The following is a 6,549-nucleotide window of genomic DNA, read 5'->3' on the forward strand; positions in this document are numbered from 1 at the left end:
GTATGATTGTGAAAATATGCTCAAATCATCTCATTATAGTATGATTGTGAGAATATTTTAGTTATTGAATGTGTAGCTGTATGTCTTTATGATGATTATCATTCTTTGTATATTTATACCCAATGTAAATGTAAATGAAAATACAACTAGCATTTGATATTTCAATATTCTCTTATCTTCATATGATATTTCAAATAATTGTAACTCTTGTCAAATAAACAAGAGTCATAAATTGCCATTTTATCAATCTACTTTATCTTCAAACGCGCCTTTACAATTAATTTTTTCCGATGTTTGGTCCTCACCCGTTACATCCTTTGATGGGTACAAATAGTATATTATTTTTGTTGATCACTACACTAAATATATATGGCTATATCCACTCAAAAATAAATCAGATTCTCTCTCTACTTTCATTCGTGTTCAAAACTTGGTTGAGAACTATTTCCAAACTACAATCAAACAACTCTTTTCTGACAATGGAGGAGAATATATTAAACTCACTTCTCACCTCCAATCAAAAGGCATATCTCACCTCACATCTCCCCCTCCACACACCCGAACACAATGGATTCGCCGAACGGCGACATAGACACATTGTTGAAACAGGGCTATCTCTCCTCACACATGCTAAATTACCCACTACATATTGGCCTTTTGCTATTACCACCACTACTTATTTAATAAATAGACTCCCTACACCCACCCTACAAAATGTTTCTCCCTACCACCGACTTTTTAACAAAGAACCAAACTACAATAAGCTTCGAAGCTTTGGGTGTCTTTGTTACCCTTGGCTTCGCCCCTATTCTCCACACAAACTACACTATCGTTCCAAACCTTGCATCTTTGTCGGTACTCATCCACCCAAAGTGCATACTATGCTCTCGAACCACTCACAAATAAAATATATATCTCTAGACATGTCACTTTTGTTGAACATGAATTCCCCTTTCCAACCCTCACCAACCAGACAACTTCCCAACCACCCAATCTCACCACATGCTACCTTCTATCAATCACCCACACCAAATAATCCTCCCACCCAACAAACAGAACCAAGTGACGTCTCACATCCAAATCCTTCAAACAATCCTATTAATTCACCTCACACCACAGATAATGAGCCCACCCCACTAATTTCACCTACTCACTCAACACCTCAAAACAGTTCCACAATTAATGAGCACCAACCATCCTCACAACCCAATACCTCAACGCCACCATCTTCTGCATCCACTCCTATTTCCAGCTCTCCATCGCAACCACGAACCCGTAAACCCAACCCTCGCTATCACAACCCCGACTTCCACCTCTACACCGCCACTACCGGCCCAATCAATGATCCAACCACTATAACTCAAGCCCTCAAACACCCTTCTTGGCAAAAAACCATGACTGAGGAATTCGAGGCACTTCAAAAGAACCAGACATGGTGTCTAGTTCCGTCCGAGTCTGCCTCTAATCTTGTCGGGTGTAAATGGGTTTTTCGTACCAAGTACAAATCCGATGGACAAATAGATCGTCTAAAGGCCCGACTCGTTGCCAAAGGTTTTCACCAACGGCCCGGTATCGATTATGCCGAAACCTTTAGTCCCATCGTAAAACCCGCTACCTTACGACTCATTCTTTCTCTCGATGTTTCCAACAATTGGAACCTTCGCCAACTCGACATAAATAACGCCTTTCTTCAAGGTACCTTGACCGAAGACGTTTACATGGCACAAACCCCGGGCTTCATCAACCCATCCTTCCCAACTCAGGTTTGCAAATTGCGTAAAGCCATTTACGGCCTTAGACAAGCATCACGAGCTTGGTACGAAGAACTCAAAACCTATCTTCAATCTCTAAACTTTTCGCCTACGATTTCCGACTCTTCCCTCTTTATTCACACATCAGGGCCCTCCCCCATCTATGTTCTTGTATATGTCGATGACATCATTGTCACCGGCCCATCTCCTTCTATCATTGATAACTTCATCTCTTCTCTTGCCGCCAAGTTCTCCCTAAAAGATCTTGGCAATCTCTCATACTTCCTCGGTGTTGAAGTTATTCCCCACCCCAAGGGCCTTCTTTTATTCCAAACCAAATACATTCTTGATCTATTACACCGTGCCCAATATGATTGATTGCAAACCGGTTTCTACACCAATTAGTTGCTCTAACCATCTTACGCTACATGGTGGAACGGCTTTATCTTCTCCAACTGATTATCGAGCTATTGTTGGAGCCTTACAATATCTATCTCTCACCCGACCCGATATCGCTTTCACGGTTAACAAATTGTCTCAGTTTATGCACGCTCCTACATCTCTACATTGGATTGCTCTTAAACGAGTACTTCGTTACCTACACGGGACCGTTCACACAGGTCTTTTGTTGCGCCATGCATCTCCCCTACAGCTCCATGCATTTACATATGCCGATTGGGCAGGCGACAAAAATAATTATCGAAGCACAAGCAGTTACGTAGTATATCTTGGTTCAAATCCCATTTCATGAGTTCCAAACGGCAAAGTACCCTTGCTCGGTCATCTACCGAAGCCGAGTTTCGTGCTGTTGCATCAACCACCACTGAAGTCTTATGGCTCAAATCATTACTACAAGAACTTGGGTTTAAATCAACTTCTATTCCAACCATTTTTTGTGATAATCTCAGTGCTACACAATACTCGGTTAATCCCATCTTTCACTCCCGTATGAAACACTTAGCACTTGACTTCCATTTTGTCCGTGAAAAGGTACATGATCAGTCTATACGAGTTATACACGTCTCCGGCGATGACCAACTGGCTGATGCCCTCACCAAACCGTTGTTACGACCGAGATTCCAATATCTCATAAACAAGATTGGCCTTGTCTCGCGACCGTCCATCTTGCGGGACCATATTAAAGATGATACATGACCTTCACTTGATTCAAATTAATTTGAATATTTTCCCTCTGGTTCAAATCATCCCATTATAGTATGATTGTGAGAATATGCTCAAATCATCTCATTATAGTATGATTGTGAGAATATTTTAGTTATGGAATGTGTAGCTATATGTCTTTATGATGATTATCATTCTTAGTATATTTATACCCAATGTAAATGTAAATGAAAATACAACTTGCATTTGATATTTCAATATTCTCTTATCTTCATAAGTCGTTCTAAATAGAAGAAAATTAGAGCATAAATTACAGAAATCAATTGGGTGATATTACTGCAAAAATGGATAAAAATGAGTTTAATCAGCCGGTCGAGTTAAATGAGTTCGGTCCAAAACATATTCGGATGAAAATATGTTTTCGGGTTTAGAACAAAACTTTCTTATAAGAGTATCACTTTGGTCGAGTCAAAACCACTCGGACACAAACTAGCTTGAGTTGGAATCAGACATTTTTTTTAAATGCAAATACATACTAAACTTTATTATATATCATTTCTCAAATAAACTGCAAAAAATAAATACTAAACCTAATAATATATATAAATACTTCACCATTATATTATTATATAGAAGAACAACAATGAATTCTAACAAGAAACAAAAAGCTTTCTGAGTATTGTAGTCCTCCCATCATGAATACAGAATGAATACAAGATACAAAATCTTTAGCATAATAATGGTAAGTCCGTATCGCGATCAACGCTAAAAAAATGCCAACTTGAACCTTGAAAGGCCCGAAAATAATCATCCGAGACAGTAGAAACTTCAAACTCTTTAGTAAACGGTCTTACCGCAAGCAAATGCTTCCTCGAGTCATCCAAGGTCGAACCCTGGAACACAGACTGATGCTGCTCATATTTCTCAAAACTGTTCCCAAACAATATTATTTTATTCAAACCGTCATGTCTCCAGTTCGTCTTTAATAGATTATCGTATAGCTCGGCTTCACAATGTGGCATGAAAAACAGAATCGGGTCCACAACTTTTCTCATACCTTGCTCGTTAATGGTGAGAACACGACAGTTTAGCTCCTCCAAAACCTTTGACTCGGTCAACGAAATGATCGGATCAAAAACCTCTATTTCTCCAATCCAATCAAGTTTTCTTTTCATGAGAACCGCAAGGCCGAGCTGTAAACGAGGCGAGTCAAACGATTCAATGCTACCAATACCGTATATCACCATGTTTATCTTACGTTCCGATTTTGTAATACTAGAGAAACAGTCTGCAGCTTCCGAAGTAACGATTTGATCAAGAAAAACAGTAAAGAACCGGGATTTCTCAAGCTTTTCGATACAGATTTGCATCTTCTGCATTAGCTTCAGTTCTCTTTCGGGTGTGGTTTCGAGATCAGTAGGAGCCCAATGAGTTTGTTCTTGCTGTTGTTTTGCAGACTTGAGTTTAGGAAGTCTTCGTTTCTGGTTCTTGCGACGTGGCATAACGATCGTCCAGTCATCTATGACCACTTTGTGCGGGTCGGGTAACACGGTTTCTGCAGAAGCAGCCATTGTCTTGATCAAGAAGACTAGAATAATCTGTAACATTTAGTGACCACAAAATCAGAAACAGATCAAACTAAACATAAAGCATTATAGATGTACGGAGGGGTGAGCAAAAAACCGAATAAACCGAACCGAAACCGACTAACCGGAAAAAACCGAACCGAAGCATTAACCTAAGGTTAATTTGTTGTTTTTTTGAAAAACTGATTTTTCGGTTTCGGTTAGGTTATCCATTTCAAAAAAACCGAATAAAATCGAACCGAACCGATCCGATTATGCCTTTTCTTTATTCTACATACTCAAATTCATCCGTTCATCACTTTACATTCTTCGTTAAGGTAATCGGTTACACCTTTTCTGTATTCTAATATTTTCTATATGGAAATTTATTCATGAACAATAATGACTAAAGACTTATTATTCTATATTAGTTGGAACGTGAATAGTTACTGTAGTTCATTATTTGATTTTGAATTTCTTTTTTGAATGTACATGCAATTAACCGAAACCGAAAACCTATCGGTTAGGAAACTAAAATAACCGACTACTTCGGTTTTGGTTTAGGTTTCACCCAATAACCGAACCGTGCTCAGCCCTAAATTGTACGGTAAAATTTACTTAAAAGAGTCTTGGTTTAAAGAAATCATGAGACGCTCCTAAGCGCTTTGCTACCAATAACCGAACCATGAACCAAAACCAAAAATCGACGAAACCGAACCAAAGACTGATTAACCAAAACTGAATTAACTGAAAGTCGGTTTTTTTACCCTTGGTTAACCGAAGAAGCTATATGGAGGGGTGAGCAATAAAAGAACCGTTAACCGAAACCAAAGACTGATGAAACCGAGGCAAAATTAAACAAAACTCGTTACCCGGCTTTAACCGAAGTGAACCATTCATATATTTCTAGCTTTTATACCTCCATTTAATGTATTAAAAAAAAAAGTAACCCAAGTTTTGGTTATTAACCGAACCGAATCGAACCGAACAGATGACCGACAAACTAACCGAATAAACAGAACCGATTAACCAACTATAGATTGCTTAATTTACTATTAATCAAACTAGATCAAAAGCAATCAATAATTGAGGTTTAATTTCAACAATTAAATCAATCGCAACCAAATTGAAGAAACATAAATTAATAAACAGATTAAAAAGACGAATAGCAACAATACCTTAATTCAGTAGCCACAGTTGAGTGAGCGAGTGAGTGAATGACTCAGTTATATGAAATCAGTAACCCTAATAATATTCAAATTCAAGTGTTTCACAACCAAATGAAAGGGAAACGGGTCAGACCCTCAAGACCCGGACCTGTTACTGGGTCTGATTGGTTTAGGTCTCAGTGTATCACGAGTCTTATCCGATTTATATAAAAAAAATGGTCAGACCCGTGATACCTGACCCGGACACGTTTAATGGTATTCTTAGGGAAACCGACTCTATTTTAAATAACAGAGTCGGGTCTTGCGTGTTTTATCAAGTTTATGCTCACCCCAAGAAACGCGAAACAAGTTGTGCTGATAGTACTTTTCTAATAGCAAAACCAAGCCGTTTAAAAATTACATTCATACATACTATAGATACTGGAGTCGTAACATTACAGTTCATTAGTCTTTGGACACGACTATGTAGTTCAGACTCATGGTGGGAAAACCAAAAGTATTAAATGTGAATGGTATAAACACGTTTTGGTTGTCAAGACACAATTTCTCGTGTATGATCATGAAGAAGCTTTTAAATCAGTTAATTCAATAATTAGGTCAACTTATTTTTTTCTTGAATTTCTGCTCGACGTCTCGTATTTAAACCTAATCTATAAAAAGGTATTTGTGTGGACGATTCTTCCCTTTTGGGTAGTGAAATCGGTAGGAAAATTGGGTTCGTGAACCTGATGTTGAAGCCAAAATACGTTGATGACTGATGAGTGTAATTTGGGCACTTTTGAGTTCAAGTTAGGAGTGCCCCTTGTGTGTACTTTTGGATAATAAACTAAGTAACAAAATAAAGTGTGTTGACAATAAGTAATTATGTTACTATGATTAATAAAAGTAAGAAACTATCTTTTAAAGGTTAAGTAGTTATATCCTTGGTAAAAATAAGTAGGG

At 38.1% G+C, this 6,549-nt stretch overlaps 1 pseudogene; it reads right to left on the bottom strand.

Moving 5' to 3' along the window:
- Window positions 1-3,530: 3,530 nt before the first annotated feature.
- On the bottom strand, window positions 3,531-4,466 carry LOC143599464 (protein SENSITIVITY TO RED LIGHT REDUCED 1 pseudogene; annotated as a pseudogene).
- Between the last annotated feature and the right edge of the window lie 2,083 nt (window positions 4,467-6,549).

The sequence above is a fragment of the Bidens hawaiensis genome, unplaced genomic scaffold, assembly GCF_021521415.1.
Source record: "Bidens hawaiensis isolate Kalapana, Puna unplaced genomic scaffold, B.hawaiensis_p1.1 tig00052224_1, whole genome shotgun sequence".
Taxonomy (NCBI): Eukaryota; Viridiplantae; Streptophyta; class Magnoliopsida; order Asterales; family Asteraceae; genus Bidens; species Bidens hawaiensis.